The 16,160-nt window shown below is 47.2% G+C and overlaps 1 long non-coding RNA gene across 1 annotated transcript; it reads right to left on the bottom strand.

Moving 5' to 3' along the window:
• Nucleotides 1–87: 87 nt before the first annotated feature.
• Nucleotides 88–16,149, bottom strand: LOC130708810 (uncharacterized). Its single transcript, XR_009009196.1, has 3 exons — nt 16,015–16,149; nt 8,020–8,091; nt 88–3,980 (listed from the first exon to the last, which is right to left on the bottom strand). It is a non-coding gene; the product is annotated as an uncharacterized LOC130708810 (long non-coding RNA).
• Nucleotides 16,150–16,160: the final 11 nt, after the last annotated feature.

Raw genomic sequence — 16,160 nt, 5'->3', positions numbered from 1 at the left:
GCACAACTGTGTCGCCAGCTGGATCGTATGACTGGCAGTGCCCTCCAGAACCATTTGGCTAGAGTGTGGGAAGAGCAGTCCCCCAAAAGAAAGGGGGTTGTTCCGGACAGGACTGACTGAGTAATGCATGTCCATTCTCAGTACATTATGTCCTATAATGCTCACAGTAGCCCAATGATGCAAATAGTATTATCCATGTTTTACCAGCAAGGGACATGTGGGGAAAAAGAGAGGTTAGGTAACTTGAACAAAGTCACACAGCTGGGAAGCAGCAGAGCTGGGATTCCACTCAAGTCTGTTCAACCCCAAAGCTCCTCCATTACCTTGCCACTTCTCCTGCCTGGATGAATTTCTCCTCAATCCATGTATCTTAGAGTCATGGGGCCATAGAGACAAATTACACTAAATTGGCACGTTAGGCAACCACCTTCTGCTCCCCTCTAGGAAAGGGTCTTGGTATTGAGGGCTCTTGTCAGGCTTCTGCTTCCTTCTGGAATTACAAATTTAAACAAAACCAAGAATTTCTTGGGCCACTTAACTGGGTTGGCATGGCTGGACCCAGGGGCTTAGGATGGTGTTGTCAGGTCTCTGTTTCCCTTGCCATTTTCAGCAGTGCTTCCCTCAGAGTCTCTCTGTATTAGATTTACCCTCGCATTGGTGAGAAGGCTGCAGTTAGGCCCAAACTGAAAAAAAAAAAAAAGAGAGAGACCATCTCTCTGTATGTATCCATATACCACATTTTTTTTTTTTTTAATTTATTTTTGTCTGTGTTGGGTCTTCATTTCATGTGAGGGCTTTCTCTAGTTGCGGCAAGCGGGGGCCACTCTTCATCGCAGCGCGCGGGCCTCTCACGGTCGCAGCCTCTCTTGTTGCGGAGCACAGGCTCCAGACGCGCAGGCTCAGTAGTTGTGGCTCACGGGCCTAGTTGCTCCGCGGCATGTGGGATCTTCCCAGACCAGGGCTCGAACCCGTGTCCCCTGCATTGGCAGGCAGATTCTCAACCACTGCGCCACCAGGGAAGCCCCTATATACCACATTTTTGAAAGCGTTCTGCTCAGCCCTTCATGGGTATTTGTCCACATTACTGACAAACACTCCAGGACAACACAGACTGGACCAAGCCTAGGACGCGATGCTGGCAGCCATAAACACATCCATATCAACCCCTACCAAGGCAGAATCATAGAGTGAAGAGCTGTGGTCAGTCTCCTCCTTCTCAATATTCCGCTAGCACTTTATTAACAGTTACAACCCTGCCTAGTAATTGTTTACATCTTATCTTCCTCACTAGGCTGTGAATGCCTGTGGAGCCAGGATCGGTCTTTCATTTTGACATCTCAGCATCTAGCATAGTGCCTGACATATAGGAACTCAATAAATATTTATCAAATGAATGAATATAATACAGGATAATGCTATGGTTAAGAAAACAAACATTCTCCAGAGGTCTGGCGAGCACCACAATAATAAAAGCTACCACTTAGATGCCATTGTATAATTTACAAAGTAAATGATAACTACTTTGCTGAAAAATTTTATATCTGCATCTCATTTAAACCTAAACACAGTGAAAATGCATGTGCCACTACTTAGAAGCCTTGCACTTAGCTTGTGTAGCGGAGGGTGAGGGACGATGCAGAGGGAGAGGATGTGATCTGTAAGGAGGGTTTGGTCCTGCGGAGGCCGGACAACTAAGACAATTAGAAAACCTCTCCGAGGCGGTGCAGGATAAGTTCCGCCATTCAGATGGGTGCTCAGGTGCTCCCTGGCGAAGGCCCAGCATCTGCTGAGGTTCCAAGGAGGAACCTGGGGAAATATTCAGAGCGGAGTTAGAAGAGTGACAAGGAGATGAGCTAAAAAACATGACATGTGTGGAAGGTTAAAAGAACCAGAATGACTCAGGTTGGAGAAGAGAAGGCCGAGAGGAAACTGAATCATCTTCTTCAAGACAAAGAAGGGCTCTCTTGCTGGGGGGTGGTGACCAGCTGTCCTCCTTTGCCTCTGCATGCGGAGCAAGGGGAAATGGGCTTAGACCGAAGGCAGGGCTAAGATTAGAGAGAGGGAAGAATTTGGCAGGAGGGATGTTGTATAACCTACTTTACAGACACTTGGGGGACGGAGGAGACTCCCACACTCCTGGTCCCCGCCCAGTGGACTGGATTTGGGGACGGTCTGGCAGGCTGGAGGGGAACGGGGGAGGGGGGTCCTGCGGACCTTCTGTCCGTGGCCTGATCTTTCTCGGTGTCCTCAATTTCCCGTTGGAAACTAAGTTCCCCAATCTTGGAGCCGGCAAGGCAGCACCTCCCCCACCCATCACGCACTGCACCAGTGTTCTGGGCTGGGTAATAATGCCTGTCATTTCCTCTCCCGGGGGAGTGGGGCTGCATGCGCCCTGACAGCCCCGAGGGATTGAAGGCAACTAAAAATAGTGCATTAAATATAATCTGTGGAGGGGCACATTTGCATTGCTTTCCTTTCCCCCTCCGGTCTCTTTATCCTTCTGGGCAGCCCAGGCCCGGGTCTAGCTCTGGGCCCTGGGGATGGGGTTCTGAGCTCCAGCTGCTCTCATCTTGTTGCAGAAGGGTTCTCTAGACAAGAGATTTGAGCGAGAAAAACCAAAAAGTACAACCGAGGGTCCTCAGGGGCTTCCTCTGCCTCCCCTCCTCACTTCCCGTTGGGCCCTCTGCGTCCTTCAGGGCCCGAAGGTGCAGGGAGAGAAGCTGGAAGTGGGAGAGGCAGTGCTGAAAAGGAGAGCCAGCTCCAGCTTTGTTCTCCCATCAGCCTCTTCCGTCTGCTGCACAATCTCTCTGAGGTTAAATATTAATTAAGAGCAGAATGACAGTGAGAGCTGAGCAGTGTCGCTTTCTGTCCCAACACAAATGCTAATTTCCTTCCTGGTATAAAGTGACTTCGGAGCGGGATTGGCAGCCCAGGGAGAATAGCTGGGGAGAGGGAAGGAGAGGAGGTGAGGAGAGGAGAGATGGGCAGCCCAGCTTCAGAACCAGCTTCAGACTGAACCAGCTTCAGAGGAATGAGGCGAGGGAGGGGGGAGAAGAGGGCTGTCAGGTTACAGAGGATGTGGTCACAAGACAATCCTAGAATCTCCCCAGTTTAACATGGTGATTTAAGAAGCTGGGGTAGAGCTGGCTCTCCCCACATCTCTAAGGCAGGGTTCTTAACCTGGGGTCCGTGCATTGGTTTCAGGGCTCAGGAAACTGGAAGTTGTTTGCAAAACTATGTGTGTGCACATAGGCAGCTTTTGGGGGAGAGTTATGAATTTCCCTCAGAGCGGGTGTGGTGTTCCACAGGGTGGTCCTCAGTATGTGGTACCCATCTCATGGTTTAAGATGGCTGCTAGAGCCTTAGCTGAACATCTGTCTTCTAGAAAGGAAGCAGGAGAACAGTGCGATGGGGAGGGGAGGGCAAAAAAAGCTCCACTCCAGTGTTCTGTCCCCCTATTAATGGGCTGTCCCAGAAATCCACTTCCATCTTCCTGCCCACACCCACCCTCAAGACAGGCTGGGAAATATGGTCTCTCGGCTGAGCGGGTTGTAACTCCATGTAAAATGTGTTTCTATTAATAAGAAAAGAGAGAGAATGACAGATAATCAAGAATTTCTGCTGCAGTCTCCTGTCTCACCGAAGGTCAAGAGTCTCGGATTCGAGGGAGGAGATATTACATCTCTCTGTGATTTCCATGCCCACTGCCCAGGCAAAGCTGACTGAAGACGAAGGCCGAGCATCAAAGTGCCTACTTTGTCTTGGGGACCTGTCAGCCACTCCTGAGTTCACACTAGGTCTTCAGAGGCTGGTCCTCCCAAGTGAGGTTGGCAGGTTTAGCCTCTGACAAGGGTCGTTATTTGAAAGGAGGCTAAATAAATGGGTGCTTGTTCCATTGAGGAGTGAGGGGACTTTGTGATGTGTGTTGAGGAGCGGATTTGTTTGGTCTGTCTTCATCATCTTCCTCCTGGCAGCACAGCCTGGAATAGGTGACCAAGGAGAGAGAAGACATTTTTACTTCTTAAGAAAGACACAAATGGGGGCAGGTTTGGGGTGTGGGTGCCAGAGAGGTGAACTGGACCAGAGTAAGATTCCACTTGTGAAGGACCTGGGTGGTAGATTCAATTCCATTTCTCTCGGGTCTTTGTGCCTTTGCACTGGCTCTTCCATCTGATCAGTGTGGTCATCCCATGGTGGACTTTCAATCCCTTTTCAACAGTCAGCTCCATGACACCGTTCCTCGTGTCTCTGGCTCTACCTCACCACCACAGCTGCCTCAGGAAACTGGTTGCAATTTTGAACGTATCTTTGTTACAACACTGGTCACATTGTTTAGAACTGTACCCTTGTCTTCCTCCACTGGGCTAAGAGCTCCTTCTTGATAATGTTTCATGATCATCTAAGGTAGACAACTCTTGGTCGGGCTCAATGCATGTTTGATGGGGATGAACCAATTTTAAAAGGTGTTAATGGGCCTCTATGGTGAGCAAAATATTCTAGAGGTAATAAGGGGATTAAAAAATAAAAATTACATGGACACTGGCTTCTAGGAGTCCATAGTCTAGTGGGGAAGACAGAAGAACAGATTACCGATCAAAAGCAAAGTTAATGGTGATACTATGCAGGTGTTTTTAGAACAGGGAGGGAGAGATTAGTAGAAGGGAGAGGAATCTGGGAAGGTAACACTGATTTGTGTGAAGCCTTAAGGAAAAATCAAGCCCCCATCTTTAGGGCAGTGGCTGGGAGAGAAGGGGCAAGAAAGAGGAGAAAACATAATCTTTGGAGATCAGGTGTTTTAGCAGGGTTGGAGAATTCCTTTGGGAATCTAGAAGTGTTTCTATTTGTTTGTTTGTTCTAACATGGGGAAACTATGCTCTCTGTATGTTAGGTTGAGTACAAGACTCGACTTTTTTTCTGGAAGGAAACTGTGTTTTGTTCTTGTGTAGCTTGAAAGTGCTTGTGAAGGTGTTGGGACTGGGAGATGGTGCTGTTCAGGGAGAGGAGGCGAGAGGCCAGGGTGGGGCTGGGGGCTGGGATGGGTGGCACCTTGGTCTGAGTGTTTTGCAGGCCTTTGGGAAGGAGATCCCATGCTAGGTCCTTCCCTTGTCCTTCCTTTTTCTGTCTTTCTTAAAATACCTTGTGTTTCTGCAGCAGTGCCGCTGCTAATCTAAAATAAAAACAGCAGGAAATGCAAATGGTCAGGTTCTCCTAGCAACAGGAGCCAACCCACGCAGGGCGTGTGGAGCAGAGAAAACTGTCCCCAGGCTGAGAGGCGTGTGGCTGGGGCGAGGAACAAGTCTGCTCTTAGAGCCTCGCCCCTCTAACTGCAGAGAGGGGCTGTCTGGTGGGCAACCACCTGCTGTGCAAAGAAACCCTCCATGAACTGGACTGAGGCAAAGGATCGTGTACTGGGGAGATGGCGCGAGGGTAGGGAGACAGCAGGAGCCGTGGTTTCTTTAAGATATTGCCTGACGGCAGTGGCTGAAATGGCATCTCAGAACCTGGCATTAGGGGGTCTAACTAGGTGCGTGATTGGGAAGGGTCTTGATCTGTGGGCATGTTTCCATGTGTCCATTTGAATCAACCCACACGCCTTGCCATTCCTAAGGTTATGAAATACAGGGAAGTAGAAGATGCCTCAGATGTGTAGGTAAGGGGACCAAAATCAGGAAACTACAAAGACTCTTAGAGATACCTGGTTTAATCCCCTTCCGTTACAAACGCAGAAACTGAGGTCCAGAGAGGTAAATGACTCTTCCTGGGACACGGATCTAATTAGTGGCAGAGGTAGAACTAGAAAACAGGTAACCAGGCCGAGACTCATTCTATTTTAAGTTGAAGCTGCTGTTGGCCCTGCTCTGCACACAGCTAGACTATTAGAAGCCATGGTAACCTTGCTGGGCCCCTGGATACGAAATCCAGTCCTCTCAGGCACATCAAATAACTCTAGAGACATTTGAGAGACAAATGAGGACCACAGCCCCCTTGGAGTGCCACGGAAAAGTGAGCCCCTGAAAGCGAGGGAGGCATCGGCTGGGTGCCACCCAGCGCCTGGTGGCCGCCACGCACACGCATTCCGTGGGGGTCTCTCAGTGGGAAAGGGGAGGAAGAGCACCACCTCAGGGTGACGTGGGAGGAAACTGGAGAAGTTGGGTGTGACTTGCTCAAGGGGTCAGATCCAAGAGTGGTAGAACTTGGAACAGAGCGCTGGACTCCTGGCTCCCGGGCTCCTGGAGAGGCCCACGTGTCCTAGACAGTGTAGTTTCCTTTTACATAGCAACTCCTTTATTACTCACGCCCTGGCTTCCTCCTGCAAGTCTCCTATAGCCTCTCCCCCAGAAAACGCAGTGCAAGCAAAGTGTTCTTAGTTCTAGCCGAGTCTTGGCTACTTGAGTACATGGTCAATCATGAGGGTTCCAGGCTAGGTAACAGGGCGGACGAGAGCAAGAGGCCATGTGGGGGAAATGGCTGGTGTACTCAGAACTTGAATTCAGAACCATCATCTAGGAATGACCTACGCATCTGCATACTTCACTTCTCCGTGACCCTGGGGCACCCCTTTCAAAAGCTCAGTCCTCACCTTTCCAAGCTGCCCCACCCTTCTGGGCCAAAGCCCAAACTGAGGCAGTCAGTTGATGAACAGAAGAAAGAATATGGGCTTTGGTGTCCGCATCCTGAGCTCAAATTCTAGCTTAGTCACTAACTGTATGACCTTAAGCAACTTACTTAGCTTCTGAGAATTGGATTCTTTACCTGTAAAATGAGAGCAATTGTGTCTGTCTCATAGAGTCGTATCTCATAGAGGTATGTGAAGCAATAGCACAGCCAGACATACAGTAGGCACTCAACAGATATTGGTTTCTGCACCTCTTACTTGTTGCAGTTGCTCAGGGACCAGGTGGGAGTTTCGACTGCTATTGCCAAGGCAGGGAATGCTATTTTCCAGGTAGCCCGAGATGGAGCTCAGAATGGAATTCTCCCACACATACAAATTAACTTGCCTTTATTATTGATTAAATGGGTTTTCACCGATAGATCTGGGAACATAACATCTATGTCGGTTTTTCACCACTGTGTCCCCGGCACCTGGTACTCAATAAACAATTGTTGACTGAATGAACCAATGTGTTGTTTATGTGAGAAAAGGCATTTTAAATTCAAGATAGACAGCCTACAAAAGAATATTTGAAGCATAAGGAGTTCATAGATTTGGTCTGCTTACAGAATCTCTTTGAGGCCAGGCCCAGAGAAGACAGGTCGGGGTCCAGGGTCGGGGCACCTGATCTGCTAGTGGGTTTACCAAGCCATGACCTGTAGCCCAGCTCCGGACAGTTTGCTGGCTCAGACAAGACAGCAAACTGCAGTGATTCATATAAATGGTTTATGAGGGGGCGGGTCTTCCCAGGAGATCTCTGATGGGCAGTTGGGGTCAGTAAAGTGGATCGTAAGCCTTGGCCTTGGCCTTGGCCTTGGCAACTCCATCCTCCATCCTACTCTTCCAGCAGATGAGGGGCATATGCAGCTGTGGTCTCCTCCAAGGAGGGGTTTGCTCTTCCCTCTTAGTTGTAAACATCTCTCCCACCCAACCCCACTGTCTCAGTCCCTCTGTCTCTCTCTCTCTTTGTTTTTTTCCTCTCTCTTTTCTCTCTCTCTGACTGTCTCTCCTCTCTCTCTCTCTCTCTCTCTCTCTCTCTCTCTCTCACACACACACACACACACACACGAGTTTGGATATTGATTCTACCATTTTAACTCCAACTTCTGTTTTTCAAATGTGGATAGTGCCAGCTTATTCATTATTCTCTTGTTGCTGGACTTGTCATAAAAATCAATTTCCCATTGCTGAGATAGTAGCTCCCTGTGCCTCTTAGGGGATCAGCAGGAACAAAGACCCTCCCATTGGACCTCTGGGAAATCACAGAGGCTGTTATAGCTGTGGGCTCAGCATGTGAGGTCCTGAGGGGATTATCACCCACTCCTCCCGGGAAGTGTGGACCCGCTGAGCTTATCTGCAATCACCTTGAATGGCAGACTCATAGGAGTGTTCAGATTCTCTTCTTTTTTGCTTCCTCTACCGAACACATTATAGACCTGCAAGAGGACAGAATCCCTAAGTGAGAGACAAAGTCTTTAGCCTTAGCTTTTTTCTTTCTAAAATAAGGGTCTTTGCTCCCTAGAACCAGGCCGCCTGATATCATCATCCATGACACTGGTGGAAAGTAAGAAAATCGTCTTTCTCTTCATGAGTAGGAAATCAGGTCATCCTCTCCAAAGGTATAGAATACTCCCCCAGGCTGTGGAGAGCAGGTTCTGGTTTCTACCCAGAAAAGCTATAGACGAAAACTGTAGCTGCCTACTACTGAGTATCAGGGGGAAAAGCAGAGATATTTTTACCATACGGAATATCAGTGAACAGAATGCTAAGGAACTAGAAAACTTATTCCAATAAATAGGAAGCATATGCTCTGCCTAAAGCAAACCCAGCTTCTGCTATATACAAATTTCATGAAGGAAAAAAAAAAAAAGTTGGAAATTGCAGAAATGTCTGGCCCAAAGTGGGCTACAACCACTTGCTGCAGGAGACCTGGAAGGCTGCGTAGGTGACCTGGGAACAGTGATTGGGCATCTGGGGGTTCGTGGGGTCCTTGGCCATCTTGTCATGCGGGTTGGGGATTGTCCAGAGCCCCCTGGAGTCCCGGGAGCCCAGCTCCAGACAGACAGTCCTACACACACAGCCTCAGTTTGTAATGTCAGGGTGTGCGTCACCAACGATCGGAACATCAGCTCTGCTACCCTGAATCCTCAAACAAGGAAAATGCCTGTCTCAGTGGCAGAGATTCCTGAGATAAAAATGACCTTTTGGATTGTATGCCACCGGTTCTTCCTCTTGCAACCAGGAAAGGCAATCTGCATTCATCTCATTAGCGAGGTTCTGGTAACTGGGGATATTAATTTCATTGCGAAACCTGACAAATATTTTACTCTCTCCTTAGTGGGTAATTGCATCCCAACGGTCTCTTCTTTTGTGCTGCCAGATGGAAAGGACGTGTGTTTGCCATTCTCATGTATACAGCTAGTACCTTAGCATCGCGCCTGTCCCCTCCCTAGCCGCACGCTTCCCGGGCTGGGGATGTGGAGGGGACACCGAGCAGGAGGCCCGGGTTCTGGATGGGCTGTGGGAGGGGATGGCGGGAGAGCCCTGGGCACGGTGGAGGGAGGCGAGGCGCTGCCGAGGGCTAAACCACGACAATAAAAACACCGCCGCTGGAACAGTGTGGCGGAGGAGAGACAAATCATTATGCCGCCTGAAACTCCCCCTGCAGCCTCTCAGCCCCAGAGCAGCCCCCCGCACCGAGGGCGCCGCTGCCCGCCCCCCGCGGCCCGACTGCTGACGCACTGCGGCCACTCCCGCCCCGGTCGTCCCCACGCCCCGCACTTCTGCTCCTGCAGGGCGGCGGCCCCACTGCGAGATGCTGGGAGCGCCGTCAGGGAAGGCGGAGAGCTGACCCTCTGCAGGCAGGTATCTGAAAGCCTGTTTCTCTTCCTCGGGAGGAGAAGCAAGAATCGTGCTCAGGTTGCCTGGGCCTTCATGTGACTCTCTCCATCCCCCCTCCCCAAGCCTGCCAACTTCGCCAAATCCTCACTACACTCTCGGCCCCGCCTCCTCAGTCCCCGCTGGACCCTGACCGGCAGACGCTGGCTTTTGATACCATTTCTCTCCTGGAGAGATGGGGACCAGGGCAGGCGCGGTGTGCGCGGGACGTACTCCAGCCTGCAGCTCAGGATTCCTTTCCGCTGGTCTCACAAATGAGACCCATGACACACTGACCGTTCGCTGGTCTCCTCTGGCTCCTGCCTTTTCCCAGCTGTCGGGGAGATGAGGGCAGGGTGCCACTTATTTCCAACCTCGCCTAAGTCAAAGGGAAGGCAAAACTAGGCAGGGTACCCTTTCCCACTCTTCCCCTCCCTCTGGCCTCTGAGTGTGGATTTGGGGATCCTTAGGCAAGAGTCCCAGACGGAAACCACCTCAAGGACAGCCATGGTCTGCTCCTAAGAAGGAGCCTGTCCTTCAAGGGACTGTGTTTGTTATAGAATGAAAACAATTAAAAAAAAATCATCCTTGGATATAGCAGATAAGAGTGGCCATAGCACAACACCGTGCAGATTTGCCCAGGGGTACCACATTCTTTTACCCCATTTTGGATCACCTCCCAATATCATTTTAGCCAGCTATGGCATTGGTGGCAAAGACTATTACCTTGGGGTTTGGAGTTGAAGAGCCTGGGTAGAAGCAAGCCCATGGTCCCCGTTGTGTCACCATAGGACCCGAAGCTCTGAGCTTCATGTGATCTCTCTAATAAGACTGATACTTCTTCCTGAGCCTGGGGTTTTAGAAACAAAGCTGAATGGAAACGCATGAGTCTTTTAGTGGTTTTCCCTGACTGGAAGGGACTCATCTTTCCTTTCCAACATATGATCCCATACCTCTTCTTCCAAGAAGCTTTCCTTGACCTGTTATTTTCCTGTGTGAACTAATTCTTATGGAGAATGCACTACTTGACCCACTCACCGTTGATCTGACAGCCTTATTAGGAGTTTCCTGATATACAGGTAGGAGAAACACGCTCATATGTGGTATATGTTGCCTCTAAAATCCGAAGAGTCTTGCCAAGCATTGTGCCTCTTTTTTGTTGATAGATGGAACAAACTGTCTTTTACTTTAGAGAGTATATCCTGACATGAACTAGACCACTAGATCTTTAGGAATGTCACTGATGTGGCAAGTCCTTGAGCTTTCTATCATGATACCAATGTAATGGACTAGTATGATGTTCTTAGGGTATCAAGACAATCAAGGTCTCTCCAGACCATGTTATGATAAAGAGCGGGAGATTTAACAGTGAAGGATACTGTTGTCCCTGCCACCTGAAGTCAAATTGCTTCTGATTATCTTTGGTGATAGGAATGGGGAGTGGGGGGAGAATTTGTTAGGCTAATATCCACATACCAGCTTCCAAGGGCTCTGTTGTTTTGCTCCAGCAAAGTTATCACATCCAGAATCAGCTGCAAATGGCATCACTGATTAAGTGTGTGATAATCTACAGCCATTCTCCAAGACCATCTGGTTTTTGAAAGAGCCAGAAAAGGAAGTTAAATGGGGATGTGTTTGGAATCACACCTCTGCCTCTTTCAAGTCTTTAATGGTGACACTAACTGTGATTCTTCTGGGATGGTTTCTAGCTTGCTTTTGGGTTACTAGCTCAGCAGAGGGGACTGGGCTGGGGTAGGGCAGGTCTAGGGCCTTCTCCTTGGCCCTCCTTTCTGTCCATAATAGACCTCACTCTGTGGGTCAGGGAATCAATACGAAGATTTTTCCTGTTACTAACTATATCTGTTCCAAATATATTTTCTGAGACTGGGAACCATGAAATAGATCCATGGTCCCACTGAGTTTGGATGGAAGCTTCATCTTTTACCTGACTTTCATAAGCACACTCTGACTAGTGAACCAAGGTGGGATTTCAGGTTTTAGGATTAGGGTCAGTTCAATTCATTTCTTAATGCCCTGAAGAATGGAGCATCCTCTGGGAACTCTTGAGGGAATATGGCTGCTGGGTGGTTGAGCAGGTCGCGTATAATAGATCCTTTTTAGCATTTTCATGTTCGTTAGCATTTAGACAGATTTCTCTATAACTACAGAATGCCAGGGAAGTCCTGACATTTCAGTCTTACTGGCTATAGCCTACTGTCGAGATTGGCCAACCTAGTTGGCCCTTAATGCCTCTTCCCAAGTGCTCAAACCATGACATTAAATCCCAGTTCCCAGTTGTGCACCCATTTCAAAAGATTTTAGCTAATCAAGCCTTAGGTTATGTTCTCCTTTGTCTAACAACCTTAGAATCTAGTTAAATACATGTTCCCCAGACTCCTGTTGGTGTAAGTTAATGAAGTCCTGCAATTGTTTGGGCAAATAGTCTGTTTCCTCCAGGCCCAGGTCTTGTACTTTACAATCGGAACTATGCTGCCATTTAACCTTCCTTGAGGATCTGGAAGCAGTGAGCATAATGGATGTGGATCCTGGAGAAAATCAAATTTTCTTGGTGTGGTCCTTGAAAGGTTTTAATTCAACCTTCGAGAAATGGGGTTGCAGGATACTCTGGGAGGTTTAGGAGGATTTGAGCATTCAAGGTCTCAGTCTCATCTGTGTCTGCACAAATGTCTCCATCCCATAGCTTAGGGTCTCACTTCTTTCCCATCAGTACCCTCAGCTTATTGTAAGAGACTTAAACTGAAGGGTTTGAGTATTTAATTGGGTTTGCAACTCTGCAACATTAAAATCGTTTTCTAGGCTTTATCCTCATCCATATGGTCCGGAGACTACAGGAGGAGTCCTTAGGACAATTCCCAATTTTCCACCTGGCTCTGAGTTGGATATTCAAGGCTCTCAATAGGTCCTTTTCCCTGTTAACTCTCTTTGGAGCCATCAGAAGCAGCCAGCTGACTCTACGGTCTTTATAATAACTATTGTCACCATGGTGACTAAGTACCACAGTCACTTTGTTTCTATTGCCCACCACCTGAACTTCATTCCTTGCAACCACTAATGATAAATTGTCACTGTGATGCCAATGAATGCCATGCATTACCAGCACCCCATTTTCTCTTGGTAAGGAGGTTAGCTGTGTGCTTCTTAAATATGAGAGCAATAGAATATTAGAATCCCATTTTAGGGGACTGTTTTCTTGGGTCCTTTCTGATAGCTATTCTTACCTTAGTCCAGAGACTGGAAGCCAACACATAGCACACTCAAATAATGTAATTGAGGTAGATTTAATAAAGGGGCTATTTATAAAAATGAAGATAGTGCTGGTAGATTGAATAACTGACTTCAGTTCTTCAACCCTACCTTTATCCATATCCTTACATGTTCTTGTTATGGGTGGAGTGTACTTCCTTGTCTCACTTCTTTGGGCTTAGTCATATGACTTTTTGGCCAATGGCATGTGGGTAGAAGTGAGACCACACCAGTTCCAAGCTTAAGCCTTAAGAGTAATCACATGTTTTTGTTTGCTCTTTTGAGGCTCTGCCACCACCATGAGAGAAACATACCTACTGGTCCAAAGAGGGTGAGAAGCATGTGGAGCAGAGTTTCTCCTGCTACCCCATAGGCCTCCAGTGAGAAGCATAGCTGCTCTAGCTACCAAAGCATGAAGTAAAGATGCCCAACTGAACCCAGCCTATGTCACCCAAGTTCTAGCTGACCTGCAGATCTATCAGAACAAATGGTTGCTTTCAGACATTGGACTTTGGAGTGGTGGAAATGCAGCACTGGTGTAGCAATAGCTAGCAGATACATGAGAATAAATAAAAACAGTAAGAAATGGGGCAGAACCCCAGAGACGCTGATGGTAGGCTTAAAGGATCAAGAGGAGGAAGAAGTTACTAGAACCTAATGAGAGTAGCTGAAGGAGAAAATGTTTGACAAGAGCTGTGGCCTTTGATAGAGGGATGTAGACAATCCATAGAAGCCAAGCAAGGGGAATAAATTTTATCCCTTCACTTTCCTCCTGTCTTCTGACCTCCTCCTGGTGTCTCTTATTACCAAAACTAGAAGGCAAGGGAGCCCACTGGTGCAGGCCATTAAAAATTTTTTCTTAGTGCATAAAGCAGGATGAAGGCCTGGAAGGGACAATGGAAAATATCCAACATACTTTGTATGTCTGAAAATGTCTTTGTTTACCCTCATACTTGTATGATAGTTTGGTGGGTGCAGTATAGAATTCTAGGTTTGAAATAATTTCCTCTAGAAGTTTGAAGGAATTTCCAGTGTAGTGTAGCTATTGAGAGGTTTGAAATTCTTCTGATCTCTTATCCTATGTGTGTGACCTGTTGCTTCTCTCTCTCTTGAAATGAGTAGAATCTTCTTGTTGTCCCAAATATTTGCAAATTTTCTCCATGTGCCTTGCAGTGGATTTACTTTCAGTCATTGTTCTAGACACTTGTAGGGTCCTTTCAATCTGGAAACCTATGTCCTTCAGTTCTGGAAGGGTTTCTAGAATTATTTCATTGATAATTTACCCTATTCTCTTTTCTTGCTCTCTCTAAATTTCTAATTTTCTCTCTCTTATTTTCCACCTTTTTCTTTTTACTCTCCTTTCTGGGAGATTTCCTCAACTTTTCCCTTCAATTCTACCGAGGTTTATTTTAATAACATTTTTAAATTGGGCCTCATAAAACATACAACTTTAAAGTGTACACTTCAGTGGTTTTGTCTATTCATATGTTGTGCAACCATCATCACTATTAAATTCCAAAACATTTCTAACATCCCCATAAGAAGCTCTGTACCTATTAGCATTTAATCCCAATTCCCTCCACTCCCATCCCCTAGAAAACACTAATCTATCTTCTGTCTCTATGGATTCACGTATTCTGGACATTTCATAAAAATGGAATCATACAATATGTGGACTTTTGTGTCTGGCTTCTTTCACTTGGCATAGTGTTTTTTCTTTTTAATTAATTAAATAATTTATTTTTGGCTGCGTTGGGTCTTCATTGCTGCATGTGGGCTTTCTCTAGTTGTGGCAAGCGGGGGCTGCTCTTCGTTGCGGTGCATGGGCTTCTCATTGCCGTGGATTCTCTTGTTGTGGAGCAGGGGCTCTAGGAGCACGAGCTCAGTAGTTGTGGCTCACAGGCTCTAGAGCACAGGCTCAGTAGTTGTGGCGCCCAGGCTTAGCTGCTCTGTGGCATGTGGGATCTTCCTGGACCAGGGCTCAAACCCGTGTCCCCTGCACTGGCAGGAGGATTCTTAACCACTGCACCACCAGGGAAGTCCTGGCATAGTGTTTTAAAGGTTCAACATGTTCTAGCATTTAACAATATTTCATTCCTTTTTACGGCAGAATAATATTCTGTTATACAGTTGTCCCTCGCTGTCTGTGGGGGATTGGTTCCAGAAGTCCCCGTGTATACCAAAATCCACAAATGCTGAAGTCCCTTATATAAAATGGTGTAGAATACAGTCGACCCTCCATATCTGAGGATGCAAACCCCACAGATACGAAGGGCTGACTGTGTATTTATTGAAAAAGAATCCAGGTGTAAGTGAACCCCTGCAATTCAGACCTCTGTTGTTCAAAGGTCAACTGTATAGATATACCACATCTTTTTTACCCATTCATCAGTTGATGAACATTTGGCTATTATGAATAATGCTGCTATGAACATTCATGTACCAATTTTGTATAAACATATGTTTTCAATTCTCTTGGGTGTACACCTAGAAGTGGAATCGCTGGGTCATATGGCAATTCTATGTTTAACTTTTTCAGGAACTGCCAAACTCCATTGAGTTTTAAAGTTCTGCTACCAATTTTGACATTTCTCAGAGCTCTTCTTTTCATTTCCTGAGTGTTTATCCTTTTAAAAAATTGAATGTAATATCTCTCCTCTCTGAGGATATCAATGAAATTTTAAAAAAAGATTTCTTCTCTCTGTACAGTCTGTCTCATGAAGCTAATTTAATTTACCTTTTTAAAATCTCTGTTGGGCTTCCCTGGTGGTGCAGTGGTTAAGAATCTGCCTGCCAGTGCAAGGGACACGGGTTTGAGCCCTGGTCCGGGAAGATCCCGCATGCTTCGAGCAACTAAGCTCGTGAGCCACAGCTGCTGAGCCTGCGCTCTAGAGCCTGCGAGCCACAGCTACTGAGCCCACGTGCCATAACTACTGAAGCCTGCATGCCTAGAGCCTGTGCTCCGCAACAAGAGAAGCCACCGCAATGAGAAGCCGGCGCACCACAACGAAGAGTGGCCCCCGATCACCGCAACTAGAGAAAGCCGCGCACAGCAAGAAAGAAACAAAGCAGCCAAAAGTAAATAAATTAAATAAATAAATTAATTATTTTTTAAAAAGCTGATAAAAATCTCTGTTTTCATGCAAACATTCATGACACTAAATAAATATCCAGTGTTTTAGATAGCTTCCTTTTGCTCTTACAACTCCATTCCTCACCTGGCTCAGTGCTCCCAGAGGATGATGTGTATGGTCTCCATCATAGGCTTCCTTGCCCTCTGGCTTCCACTTGGGTTCTACCATTTGGCTAGAGATGAGAGATAGAACACAGTAAAGTCTGGGTGTTTATTCTCCCAGCAACCTCT

Source organism: Balaenoptera acutorostrata, chromosome 9 (assembly GCF_949987535.1).
Source record: "Balaenoptera acutorostrata chromosome 9, mBalAcu1.1, whole genome shotgun sequence".
In the NCBI taxonomy this organism is placed as follows: Eukaryota; Metazoa; Chordata; class Mammalia; order Artiodactyla; family Balaenopteridae; genus Balaenoptera; species Balaenoptera acutorostrata.
This window is presented reverse-complemented; position numbering and strand designations above follow the sequence as displayed.